Source organism: Bombus fervidus, chromosome 6, assembly GCF_041682495.2.
Source record: "Bombus fervidus isolate BK054 chromosome 6, iyBomFerv1, whole genome shotgun sequence".
NCBI classification, from domain to species: domain Eukaryota; kingdom Metazoa; phylum Arthropoda; class Insecta; order Hymenoptera; family Apidae; genus Bombus; species Bombus fervidus.
This window is the reverse complement of record NC_091522.1, coordinates 4078196-4093053: the sequence shown is the minus strand read 5'-3', so window position 1 is coordinate 4093053 and position 14858 is coordinate 4078196. Positions and strand designations below refer to the sequence as shown.

General features: G+C 38.2%; 1 long non-coding RNA gene across 1 annotated transcript in view; it reads left to right on the top strand.

Annotated features, from left to right (window-relative positions):
• Positions 1 to 14379, top strand: part of LOC139988385 (uncharacterized) — a 194915-nt gene extending 180536 nt beyond the window's left edge. The window contains exon 2 of the long non-coding RNA XR_011800099.1: positions 14212 to 14379. This is a non-coding gene — a long non-coding RNA (uncharacterized lncRNA). The remainder of the gene's footprint in view (positions 1 to 14211) is intronic.
• The last annotated feature ends 479 nt before the right edge of the window (positions 14380 to 14858 follow it).

Genomic DNA, 14858 nt, shown 5'->3' with positions numbered 1-14858 from the left:
AAGCAACGTTGGTGGCGAATATGGCGAGCTAACGGATCGGTGGCAGCCCGTCACAGAAAATCCGCCACGCTGCCTTTTACAACGGCTCGTTGTTACGTGAACGTCTGAAACGCGAGCTATTTCCTTTAACGGGCGTAAACTGCGTTCACGCTGGCCAACATTAAAATGGCGCGTGTGTTCAGGGAAGCTGAACGAACGTTCAACGATGTCGAAACACGTCTAAACTGTTGAATTATATTTATTTATACGATCCGACACGGCCACTTTACCTCGAGATTATAAATTTCCTCATTTAAATTAATATCATCGAGATATCTAAAATGAATTCGAAATAAATGGTCATTCAAATAAGAGACGATAATGTTCGATAAGAAAATGAAATTACCGTATAACGTAGCAAAGTTTATTCCTCAATAACAAAACGATTAAAACACACTGAAACATTTGTGAATTAGATTAGGTTAATAGGAGTATAATAGATCTATTCGGATTATTTTCTCATTTTTGGTATTTTACCTTACTGCACCTAAAACACACGATATTTTGATTATTCTGTAGAGTATAAGATTGAATTTTAAGTATAACCTTATCCATGCTGTATCTAGTTTTATTATTAGGTACATAAGCAATGAAAAATAGGGTAATAAATTTCGAAATTATATTTCTTTCTAAATAAATGCTTATGCCAGCCATTATCCTCTTTGTTGTAATACAACGATATTACACGTATAGGCACAAATACTCTTACACAGACACCCACACAGACATTTGAACAGGACACTTACACAGGTCATACTCATTACTGTATAGAGAGTGGGGTTCAAAATACTTAAGGGATCATGGGTCACTACCTACGTCTAGTCTGAGAGTAACTGGCCAACAATCAACAATTTCCATACGTTGTTAATTATATCACTCGTTTATATATATTTGGTTCTGTAGTTCTGTTTAATAAATATCACTGAATATTATTTCAACATAAACACTGTGTCCTCCACAGATGATTAATCTTAACTTTAAGATTAAATTTTAACATAGATCTATTCGAATTATTTTCTCATTTTTGATATTTTACCTTACTGCACTTAAAACACACGATATTTTGATTATTCTGTAGAGTATAAGATTGAATTTTAAGTATAACCTTATCCATGCTGTATCTAGTTTTATTATTAGGTACATAAGCAATGAAAAATGGGGTAATAAATTTCGAAATTATATTTCTTTTTAAATAAATGCTTATGCCAGCTATTATCATTTCCAATGCATATACATATAACATTTCGAACGTTTTCGAGATCGTTTTCTATGGCTGTTTCCGGTAGCCTCTGAAACATGTTTATGAGAAGTTATTCTATAATTTTCAAAGTCGCGATGACCAAATGTTTCCGTCAATTAGTCGACAAATATCGTGTACTCCTAATCTAAAATGAGCCAGTGGTCATGGCAATCGCGAAGGTCAGTACAAAAGACGCTTAAAAGGCACAAGATGCAGCACGGAAACGCATGACGATCGGAAAGGAAGAGGATTTGGAAGGCGCGACATTCGTTCTCGTCCAGGTGGCCAGCGCCATCAGCGAGAAGAACAGCGCGATAGGACGAACGACGGGGAGAAAGGGGGATGATCAGTGGTAGTTTAAACGTTAAGGCCGAAAGTTTCACGAGACTGGAAAGCTCGAGGAGAAGTCAGGCCCACGATCTAATCTACCGGGGATTTATCCTCTCCGGCCCCCTTTCGGCGCCATAATATCTGCGGGCGCAGCTGCTGCTGCCGTTTCGGCTATCCTTTCTGGTAGGCGGCGACTTATCTCTACTTTACGACTGACTACGTTCGACGCTTAACGTCGAATCCGGCCTGGTGCTGCGCTGCAACAGATAAAATGGTGGTCCACCGGTTCCCCCGTGGTGGCCATTTTGCCTCTAATTAATTGACGGGACTTTCTTGCCGACTATCGGCCACCAAAAACCCTTCACCAGGCCTCGACAATCCCATGCACCGCGTTTCGAACCTGCTTTAATGTATTCGGATACCTATCTCGCCTTTGGTCGCCTCCTCGCGGCCCTCCGGACGCGCTTCTACGTTTAAATTTCACATTGACTGACGATTCAATGCCGCCTGGTCTCGGCGATCCTTCCACAGGTAAATGTAAATCCCGGCTCGGGAGGAAGACGCCACGTTCCTCGAGCATCGTGTGTCACCGACCCTTGTCTCCAACGAACCGATACTCTTTGATGCCTTTCTGCTCGATTCTCGCGTCGACGCCTGTTCTCGCGCTTCGCGATACGTGTTGCAAAGCGCCGGTTACTCTTATAGTCGTCCTTTTGTGCTGCGATTGTGTGAGAGAATGTAGAATATCGCGAGGGATCGTCTTTGGTGTTGAAATAAGCAACTTCTTTGTAGCACTTGCGACTGTATCGTGACTTATTATCATTGAAAGGAGTTTTTATCGAATATCAAAGTCTAAAATTTGTTTCTTGCATGCTCTGCTATGATTAGTCACGAGAATTTCTTTACAGTATCTGAGACTATATTACGGTGTTTATTAATAACAACGAATTTTGATCAATTCAAATATTATAATTCTTCGTGTGTTCCCTCTAATGAACGTGGTGCGAATTTCTTTGTACCGTTTGTGACTAAATACATCGTGAAGCTATTCAGTTTGGTTAATTACAGATTCAAAATTCACGAATATCTAACTATTATTGTGAAAACTTTCTTATAACGTTTGCAAGCATATCATGGAATCATTATTATTATTATTATTGTTACTTAGTCCGTGCCTTTTGGCTTTGGACGTTTCGGTTTTACATCTCGTTTACCTATCACGCTTTTTATATTCTATCAGTTTTATGACGTTATCACCTTATTGCCTCCTCCCTTATATCTATCTAAACTCTTTTCTTATATATCTACCTCCCCTCTTATCCACTCTGTTATATCGCACTCCATTATATATTTTCTAAAACTATAGCAACTTTTGGGCTTTTGCCTCCTTGCTCTGCTTCCTTATGGTCGTTCTTCCCCGTCTTGTATTGCCCTTCCCTTCTCCACTATTGTTTTCAATTCTATTAGTCCTTCTTCATGGAATCATTATCATTGAAAACTATTTCTATTCAATTTCAATTAATACCAAACCCAAAATACCTCACCTTATCGATACTTCTTCCCAGTCTTTGCGATCATATCACGCGACTATTACCATTTTGTTTAGCTTTTTCTTTCAATTTTAACTGATTCCGATTCCAAAATTCCTTTCTCTTCCAACAACCATCCTTTATCTACTTTCTACCCTCGATCCAACGATCTACGATTCACGCGAAGACAAAGGAGCTCGCCAAACAAAATGGTAATAACCCTTCCACGTACTCGGGAAAGTGGTACCAAACGGTTGGACGAAGGTGTCGCGGCGAGTTTGCGATTCACCGGTGCTGGTAGCGAAGAAACGCGCAACAATAAGCGCGCATCGTAGTCGGTTCATTTTTCTCGGAGCCTTAAACGGTTGCCTTCTCCGGCTCTCTCGTGGTCGCTTAGAGGAAGGGAAGATCGTAATCTGAATGGGCCTCGGTGTTGTTGCCGGCGTGGCGGGTGCCAGCGGCAGATAGGAATCACCCGAAGGAGCGCGTATCGTGAGTCCCCGGGCACGCTGTGTCTACGTACACGTACAGACGCAATCCACGCCGGGATATAGGATAACGTAGGACCCCACTTAGCTACTAATGCTGTCGCTACTCGCCCTTTCCCAGCGTAAATTATGTCCTCGAGCAGGATCGTCCGTTTCGCCTCGCGACTGCTCTCGCCCACGGGGAATATAACACGATCTCCAGGCTAATCGGCTCTCTCGTACGTGCTCGGGTCCCGACAATCGCTACTAGAGACAACCGTAAGACCTCCACCGGACCTAGATGCCAAGCCATGTCTTCTTTTTTCCTTCTGTCTCATTCCACTTTTTAATTTTTTAAATCTTTCATTTTTTTTTTTTGCTCTTTTTACATTGATATCGAGGTAGGCGGTTGTTGTAAGAGGATACTTCGACGATGTTGCGCGTTCCATTTTCAGCAACCGAAGAAACTACTGTTCGAGAGCGGCTTTTGGGGGAGAAGATTTGTAAAGGATTCGTAGAGGATTGGTAAATAGGTAAATAGGAACTCGCTGTTGCAACTCGTCAAGTATATTTGAAATAATTAAGTAAATATAAATAAATATTGTCGTGAGACGCAGACGGTGGAATAACAACTCGCAGATAATTCGTAGATACTGATGGATACTGGGTATATACTGAACTCTTTTCGGTTGCGTCCGTTTATTTATACCTGTCGGGCAAAGTCGGAAAATTGAAATTTGTCTTTGTTCGACGGTTGCACGTAGCGGCGACATTTTTTGCCTAACGATTTTGATACTCCGAGGCAAAACAACAACATGATTTAAGTTATCTTCTACTCGTGCCGCTACAGATTGAGAAAATAAAGAGAGAGAGGATTTAACGTTAGTTTGGAGAAGAATTGAAGCGATGCTGAAAACTTCTGATGTTGCGAAGGTGTGTTTGTTAACTTGTCTAACAACAAATAGAAATAATCACGAAACTTAATAAAATTGAAGAAGCGTGAGTTTATATTTAATACATCAACATTAATAGTTTTTAATTAATAGTTAGAATATTATATAGCCAGAACCTGAAAGAGTTAAAGTCAAACATATCCCAATTAAGTCTTCAAGATCTAAGGAAGACGATCAATTTTCAAACGTCAATTCTGTGCGTTCCCATTCTCACCGAGCAGCCAGCGCGAGAAGCCTATCTGCTTGGCGATTCAATAAGCTCGTGGACTCGTGTAGCACCTATGCAAAGTCTGTTGGAAGTTGGCCGTCAGCTCGGCGAGAAGCAGCCTCGTTAGCGTCATTTTAGATCGGATCGTGGCTGGCTATAGTGGATCGAAGAATAGAGAAAAGGAAAGGTAGAGGGGCAAACGGGTGATTTGTGGCTTTTCCCAGTACCACGCGACGTTCGCCCGGACAATTTGTATTTCCGATTTCTATGGCGAACGCTTCAGGGCTGCCAGGTGCTGGAAAGGTGGCTGTTAGATGGTTCGCGTCGCTCGTCTCATTGTGTCGGCGACTTTTGAGACATGTGGAGTTACGTTGCGTGTCATGAGAGCCACGAGTAGAACGGATAGACCAACCAGAAGAAATGTTTAACGAAGGAGCAGACTTTCGAGGATCGATAAGGATGTCTTCGGCTCGTAAATTGGAGAATAACGTGGATAGTAACGCACAGCCTCTGGACATGAAATTATAGGACCATTCGAAATTGAGGCGCAAACAGACTTTGTATATAATAGTGAAGATAATTAGCCTTGATCCCAGCTCATACTCTTTACATACTGTATCTTATTAAGTACTTTATGTACTTATTATTTTGTCTCAAACATTTTGAATCTTTCTTTTTTAATCGAATAATATGGTGTTATGGAACGAGTACAAAAATGGCCTAAGCAGGCTGCACGCATTTCTAACGGCATCCAAATCAAGTGAATTGTTTAACAATAACGTCTATCTATTTAAAAGTAAATTAGACAATCAAACAATTTGCTATGTATAACATAGTGATGCAGTTAGGAAATTTTACATTTAACGATTAAGCGTCGTAAAAGGAAAAGTGGAAACTAGAATTAATCTTCTCTCGTTATATTTCCATTTAAAACTTTCGATGAACTATAGAAAACATCTGAAGTTGAAAGGTTTATCAAAAATCTACCCCAACAACACGTCAAGCAGAAAAAAACAATTGTAACTAACAAATGTCCAAACACGAGGTAAAGGACATAAATAGAAGAAAATGGAAAGTTCTTGAAAAAAAGCACCCCGTGAACTCGATACTGAGAGATACACGTGGACTTCTGGAACGTATCGTCCTATTGTGACGATCGTGTAGGGTGGTCGCTAGGACAAATCTGTCCCTTTTGTGGACGACCGGTGACGCTCATTGTGCATTGCGGTAACGTCGACAGCGAGCACGGCAACAGCGGCAACAACAGAACGACAATGCCAATGTACAAACGATCGAGTGGGCGGTAGCCGTGTTTTCGGATGTCCAGTCCCTTTCATTGTCGCCGCAAGAGCGCAGTATCACCCCGATTCCTTCTCCGTCGGTGAAGTCTGCGCCCTGCTGTTAGGACACGCGCGTCCAGCCATTCATCTTCTCGTCTTTCGTGTTTTTCCTATTTTCTTCTATACAGAGAACTCGCTGGTACATTTCTTTTTCATGGTTGGATAGAACAAATGCTGATTTTGTGTCACATGCGTGTTGGAAATTTGCGTTCTACTATTGGGCTGGCAATTAAGTCATTAGGCGGTAATCATTTAGTTGCCAACCCAATATATATCTGCAATCTTCTCGAAAGTGTGAACTTCTTAAAATTTCTGTGAATTTTAGCATTGCGATGACCAGCGATATATGTGAAATTGCTTTATGAGAACAAGTTCTAAAATTCTGAGAATTAATTAGAAGCTAATGTGTTTTGGTATGCTCCAGAATATTCGCAACGTGAAAAATCAATTTGGTGTGCAATGATTTGAATATGCACGAGTACATGTATGAGACCTCCGCAATACATGTAAATACCGCTACTTACAGTTACAGACAAAACGCGATCCCAGTAGCTTCCTTAATCTATAGTGTTGAAGTGGTCATCACTTCTCTACATCTTGTCTTTGAGTTTTCTCAAGCACTGAAGCCATCGACAGCGCATAGACAAAAGACTACGTCGAAGGCAAACCATAAACAGTACACAGGCGACGATGGCTTCAAGGTTTTCAGTCATAGGGCAACACTGCTAGCGTGCGGATCTGGATCAGCTCAATTATATTCCGATTTGTATTTACGCTTCAGTATTTAAAATATATATTTTCTACCTTACAATTTATCCACGCGTTCCTTTGTATTCATATACATCTAATAACCTCAACATATAGAAATGCTCCCGGTCGTCCAGAGAAATTTGACAATTGCTATGTAATCTACCAATGCATCAGTAAATTTGCAAATTGAAAAGAATAGAGTCTTAAAATTAGGAAAAAAAAAAAAAAAAAAAAAAATGATGACTTAAGACGACAACCCTTAGAACGACAACCCTTACGTTTCGCTGAACCCCAGTTTGTAATAAAATATTTCTTGTGGTTTCTCAGAAAAGCATCTCCCACGTATCCTCCGCAGTAAAGTCAACCCCTCGAACGTAGATTGCCCAGCAGTTACGGTTTCCCAGACGTCGTCGTTTTGCCAGGCATCATCCGCGAGACCGTTGCCTTTTTTCCAGGGTGCGTACACAAAACGTGGGACGTAAAGCCGGCTTCCACCGAAATGGAACATAGGTATCAGCGATGATCCCCGTGTGAGGCGCCAGCTGGCTCATATTGAAACCAACCCCCTAACGTGCTCGGCCAATGCCCTCCCCACCATCCTTCTACAAAGAACCTAAATCATTTTCAGCCCCTCTACCGGTGCTTCCTGCGTGTACTAACAACCCCTGGTTTCCTCAGGGGCCACACCCTGGCTAGCCAGGCTCCACCTACCGAAAGGTCTAGCGTTTATAGAGTCCTCCTTCGCCAGTCAATGGAATCGTCTCTCCTTTTTTTCCTTTTTTTTTTTATTTATAGTTCTTTCTTCATTTGCGGCTCTTTGACTTCTTTATACAAAAATGTCGACAACTGCGTTGTATATCTGAGAGAATAGGGAATGACAGGTGGAGATTTTTTACTTTGTTGTTTTGCTTTAGCAGCTTACAAAATTTGTTTCGACTAATTAATTTTGAGAATTTTAAATGTACTGAGTTATTAACATTTTTAGAAGTAATATTGTTCTTTTCTTTGGTAATTGGGAACGGGAGAAAATAATGGAAAAGTTTATTTTGTTATTAAAGTTTTCATTTTGTTGTTTCGCTTTAGTAGCTTACAAAATTTGTTTCGACTAATTAATTTTGAGAATTTTAGATGTACTGAATTATTGACATTTTTAGCCGTAATATTGTTTTTTTTTGGTAATTGGGAACGGGAGAAAATAATGGAAAAGTTTATTTTGTTATTAAAGTTTTTATTTTGTTGTTTGGCTTTAGTAGCTTACAAAATTTATTTGGACTAATTAATTTTTAGAATTTTAGATGTACTGAATTATTGACATTTTTAGCCGTAATATTGTTTTTTTTCTTGGTAATTGGGAACGGGAGAAAATAATGGTAAAGTTTATTTTGTTATTAAAGTTTAATAGTTTTTGGAATTTTATATAGTGAATTATTGAAGTTTTTACTTATGATTTTGCATGTTTGGGAATGGAGCACGAGAGTGTTACAGCGAAAATACTTATTTCATTATTAGCATTGGTCTGAAAGTTAATTTGAGGTAATTAAGAGTTAGAATTTTAAATACATTGAATTACTGAAATTTCCATTCGTAACGTTTTTAAATATAAGGATTTGATTGATGAATAACGTCGTATAAAAGGAAGAGAGTATGTCATGCTCGATAAGGCACTTTTCATTCCGTTATTAATGAGATTCCTGTTCTCACGATAATCGATTAGACGCGGACCCGGAAAGGATTTTTAATTAAATCGAACAAATAGGAATTTCAAGCGTACACATATCCGTGTGATTTTGAAATGATTATTTAGAGTTTCTGTTGCTAAGATTTGTCTGAACAGAGTTTCCAGTGAAAGATATTAGCTTTCTCTCTTCCTTTTCCCAGGGATGTAATTAGATAATAATCACTTGTAGACCTGACGGAGCAATCTAAGCGACCGAGTAATGACTCACGCGGTTGACAAGCCCAAAGACAAACGATGATCGCGAACAGAAAGGTAAAATCGTTAGCCACGAACAAAGCCAGAGCCATATGTAACGACGAAAGGAGCACTGTGTGGATTCAAGTGTTCTTCATCCTTGGTGAGTTCTCATTGCCAGACACGAGAAGATTGATAGTGTAACATTCTCGTACGAAAAATATGCCAGAAACTATGATCGTACGTACCAGCGAGTGGTTTCCAACGATTTTTGTTTCCTTTTGCTAAATGACAAGAGAGTGTTCGAGAATCGAGGCGCGAACGATTCTTCAACGCCGTACAACTGTACAAATATGGAACGAACGGATGCGACGCTATACAAGTAATTCAGACTTCATTTCGCTTAAATGATATTGACACAACGTCTCACCTATTAGCACGATCCTCTTAATTGATTTCAATCGACCATTAACGGAACAATTTTAACTACGCTCGTTTCCATTAATCATATCATCTCAGTGCTTTCACCGATCACCAAACAGCTGTTCTCCATTTCGTTTGCATTTTATTGACACTCGTCGTCAGCAAACTTAACTAATTCGCAACTGTACATTTTTTATATGAATTTATATTATGTAAAGTTGTACATCCTTGATGTACGTTAATTTTATTACTTTTTTTTTTCTATAGATCGTTGGAAATTTGATTAATTAGATTTAATATATGGAGAATCGAAGAAATCAATGATTTCTCCACTTCTACATCGGAATATCGATTTTTTTAATTATTCTTTCGTATTTCGGCCAGACAAAAAGAAAGAGAAGCTCTTTCTGGTCACGAGTTTCATTGGCCAATAAGAAAAGATGCCAGCCACCAATGTAAGTACGTTGTTCATCGGTTGAATTCGAGCCGCTTCGAAGGTAGTCCACGTCGTAATAGAATCGTTCGATACGGACACGAAACCGAGGCGAACGAGACGCTGAAGACGTAATTACGTAGGATCGAATTGCCGGCAGGATCTGACAAGTTCCTTCGGTTTCATCGGTGAAAAAAAGAAAGAAAGAAGAAAAGGAAAGATGGGGAAAAAAGATGTCGACGCGAGACGAACGAAATTGCCGCTTTCGTAAAGCGTCGCGAGCCTGACGTTAAAACGATCGCAAAGAATCTTCGTGGAATTCAAGATCCGTGGTCGTCCATTACAATGGGGCAATTAGAATTTTTTTGCAACTGGACGTATTAATACGATCTTACGGATGGAATTCGCTAGTAAATTGGGAAATCGTGTGTGGAGTTTTTCAGGGCCATTTGGGCACCATCGAGGCACCACGACCAAACGATTTTGCTCATTGGTGAAACTGAAAAAGGCGATCAGGTAAAAACGAGGTTGGCCCGCAGGTCTCTCGGGAAGATAGCTTGGGTAATTGCGGGCCTGGAAATGCCCGGGGATTAATCGCGAATGAAACATGCACCGCGTCCATCTCGGGCCTTAAAAACAGCGACGCGAGCCAATTATGCAGGCAATTGTCTAAATTGAAACCAGCCAATTGTTGTCTTCGGACAGCTGGTAGAATTAACGAGATAATTGTCGGTGAAACTGCGTTCCGTAAAAGGTATGTTAGACTATGGTTATCTATTTTTCCTTTGTATAATAATCTTTAACTAGATAGGAGAGGCAGGAATTTTCTTTTAAATATTCTTAAGCCCTGATAATATGTAGGCTTCGTTACAAAATTCTAGATTTATTGTCAGTCGTATATTTAGTAAGATACATTAGCAATAATGTTTCGTTAATTGGACAGAGCCATTGGAATCTTGTCTGACATTTCTTGAAAGTATATGTATTTCTAGAAAATCACGAGTATTTTTCTTTTTCATTGAGTATACACGTAAGGCTAAGAACTGTTTGTAATAATTTACAACTTAATATTAATGAATTGGCGAAATATTCGATCCATTAACTATACTATGTTCGGATGTCATTAAGAATGTTTAAGAAAGCCTTTTAATGTTTAAAAAGTACCTCTTTATCCACAGCTGACCATTTAGTTGATATTGCTTTTCACATAAAATTATAACGAATCGAAATCCACGTTGGAAACGAATTTCCTGAATTTTTATTAAAGAAAATCCGCAAAAACATTCAATTACATATTGGAGAATTTTTGCTAATAACTATAACTTGTAATCTGTACAATCCTATTAACATTAGAACTACCACACCAATCAAATTGTTTTACAATTTTATTTTAAAATTCCTACTTCATGTTGTATCTTTTCCGCAATGATGTAATGACTTGTGCAACGATAACTAAAGGAATAATATAATGTATTTTATTTTGTTTTTTATGTATTCAAACTCAAAATGATTTTGTATCAAGGCTATTTATACCAATAATAGTAAAAATGGTTGGTACTTGTCTAAGTGTAAAAGAATCCTGCAATCTGTTTATCGAACCCTAATTAACCAGTTTCCTCGTTTCGTACAACTTGCCACACGTTTTTAAAATTTTTACCGCGTATCATTCGATATGATGATATCAGTTATCAGGAAAATTCCGGATCGATAGCTAAAACACTTGATGTTAACATTAAAAATACCACAGCAGTCAAAATGAGTGGCTCTACAATTTTATAAATGTGCCAACCCTCGTTCAGGTATCCTAGATGGATTAATAATATCAAAAATATGCTACATAACATGGAATTTCTTCTGTAAGAAGGTAATAGATCAGTAAATATAAAAATATACTATTATTACTTATTATTATTATTATTATTATTATATATTATACATATTATATATCATCATTATTATTATTATTATTATATTATTATTATATTACATATTATATTTTTTAAAGGCCAGTCGTTTTGACTGGCGTTGGTAAAAATAGCTTCGTGTTAACTATCGATAGTTCTAGTGTTAATGATATCATGTATTATAGTTGTGCAAAAAGATTTCAAACTTCACTGGATAAAATTGATTCTAAAAACCAGGCATTGCGAAGGACAGTGAAGGACAGTTAACGAAGCACTACTGTAATCTTGTACGACTTAATAAAGACCTAAGTATAACAATATTTCTCGTACCGCTACTTTGACGTGAATTTAAGCAGCATACGACCAATAACATTAACGAGGCTAACAGCTCGTTTTATGGAATATTCACAACAAAATGTTCAAAAGGTAATCGAACAACAACCACGTGAATCACGGATCGACAGGCAGCGAACGAGCTGAAGACGAATGACTCGAGCGAGTTCCAGATTCCCTGATCGATCATGACGAGCGGCTATCATAATCGATAATGGTCCTGCTGACAGACAAGCGGAGTCGAATGGCCACGGTGCTGATCGTTATTCATTTCCTTTACGAACCGACAACACGCGCATCGTCATCGCATCGTCATTTGCAAGATTCTCTGCTACTTTTTTCGTTCGTGTACGACGCCTTTTCATAGGCCCTTCACCAGCTCCCATTTCAGAGGAATCCAACTCCAACCCTGTTCTTCCTTCACTTTCTCATTCTCTACGAAAGATGGACGCTGGAAGTGGCTTCCAGATCGAATTTCTAGCGCTTCTCTGCATCCATTGATTTTAGACTCGTTGCATTCGTCTGTTCGATGCAAATGATCGTAAAGTAGACGCAGAAGACGAAGGAAATTTTGTTCGTTGTAGTTGTTTATTCAGTTGCGATTGAAATTTTTAGACGTAGTTTTCATATGAATTAAATTATACAGAAATATACGTAATTTTTAATAAGAATTTTGTAGCCTGGGTCATTGAACAATTGGCATTTCGACGATGGGGTACCCTAATTGGCATTCTGTGTGAAATAATCACACTCCAATGTGCAAACATGAAATAGGTATAATTATTTCAAATAACATCTGTGTAATTAGAACGATATTAATATAAATAGTATAGATATAAAAATAAAAGTTTCTTCGATATATTCTTAAATTTTGCCCTTTTCCATATTGTCATTATGAAATCATTATTCACAATGCAAGATATACTAATATTTAAATAAAGGTCGGAAACAAAGTTACATAAATATACAATTAGACTGTAATAAGTATACAAATATTCTTCGATGATAGAAACAAAATTTTCTCAAAGATAAAAACATCGAAATTGTTAACTCAAAGGCAAATTCAACCATCGCAACGAATGGAACGTTCGATAAAGGGATGACGCATTCGATTCCATTAGCGGTTCCCAGTTTGGACGAGCAAGATCTCTCTTACCGTTTCTAATAGACCGATGTTCGATCAATCATATTACCATGTCGTTCTGACAAACGATCGCGTCCGTTGCGCCCGTAACAGATAACAGATCCATGATGCCGCGATCGGTATGATGTATCGCGCGGGAATCGAGCGTTCAATAGCCAGACACTTAATATACCATCTAAATCACAGGTAGTATCTATCGACCGGAGCCTGTGTACTGGTAAATATAGAATTCTCTTACGATCAACTTAATACGTGACAGGAAGCGGGAAGTCAGACCTGATTTCTTGAGCGAGCACAGTTAGGGAAGAAACTAATCCGTTTAGCTAATATGAAACAATAAAAATGTTGTTTGTTATTAACTCCTTAAGTAGGAAACAACAAGTAAAATTAAACGCTCTTTCTATACGCGATCTCTGTTAACACTTTGATTGCTACGCAGAAATCATATGTTTCGCTCAGGACGCCACGGGAGTATTTTTATTATTCAAAGCATATAATGGTAAAATAATAATAAATTGATGATGTAAGAGAAATTCATCCCCAATGGACCGTTATCTTATTGGCGGTCACGGGTGACCACCGTGGCGCCTTGGTAACAATTGATAGCGACATATTATGACAAGGCTTCGTTTATTTCAGCAAACCATTCGCATTCGTTATTTCGTCGTAAGCAAAACGTCCAGAATATATTGCTGAAACGTGTAGAAGATGTTAGTAAACAGTATTTGCTCGTTCTATATTTAATAGTAAGGTGGAGAGACAAGCGTGATATTGTTATGATTTCGACGAAACATTCGGCCGAAATGGTAGAGGTTTCCAAAACAAATAATGTTTGTGATAAACCAATGGTAGTGGTAGATCACAACAGAGGAAACTGTGCTGTAGATTTATCGGATTAAACGATAGCATGTTCTACACCACAAAGAAGAAACCTCAAGTGGTATATAAAATTAGCTTTAGAATTATTGTTAAATACATCAACTTCAAACGCGATGATACTCTATAAACAAGCAACAAACACAAAAATCGAGGTATCAGATTTTAAAATGGCACTCGCAATGCATCTTACACAGTGCCATTCACCAGAGCCGTCAAATATACTTATTCGACAAAGATCGCGACACGAAATACAGAAGAAAGAAGGGCAAGCGTACCTGGCACGAAAGTTTTGCAGAGAGTGCTATAAAAAAAATGTTAAATAGTCAGGATCAAAAATTGCTAAGAATTGGACCAAAAAGGTGACCACCAATCGTCCAGATTGTATCGACGAGCCACATTTATGTTTAAAGTGTTTTAACACAGTGCACCGTTAGATGCAAGATTTGTTCTCATTTTTTTTTATTGATGTTCTAAAGAAAATGTTTAATTGTTCAATGGGGCACTTTTTACTTCAAAGTATCTTCTATTTATCGGTTATATTTAAAATGCTCTAACTGTCAATTTTCATTCAATTTTTACAATTGTAAGAAGTTGAAGCGCTCCGGTCACCAATGACCAGCGTGACAGTCAAACAATTTTTTCTTCCTAGACAATTTTCACACCTATCAAATCAATATAGACCGTCGAATCATACGCCATGTCTAGCAAGTAGAATTACCTCGTACAAGATGTTAATTATATTTATTTACACCAGGTATATCTAGGCTACTGGTTTAAGTATTCCATAAGGTAATAAAATGACGTGCGATTCAGAAAAAATAATTTTTAGAATATTTTTAGTTGTCTTAGGTGATTACTTTTAACAGTGGTTACGTATAAAGGAATGACGAACGACCTTACCGATTTCAATATGCTTGAAATATGTTGTCAAAGTTGACATTTTAAAAATCTTTTTCCTATATATGTTACCGTCG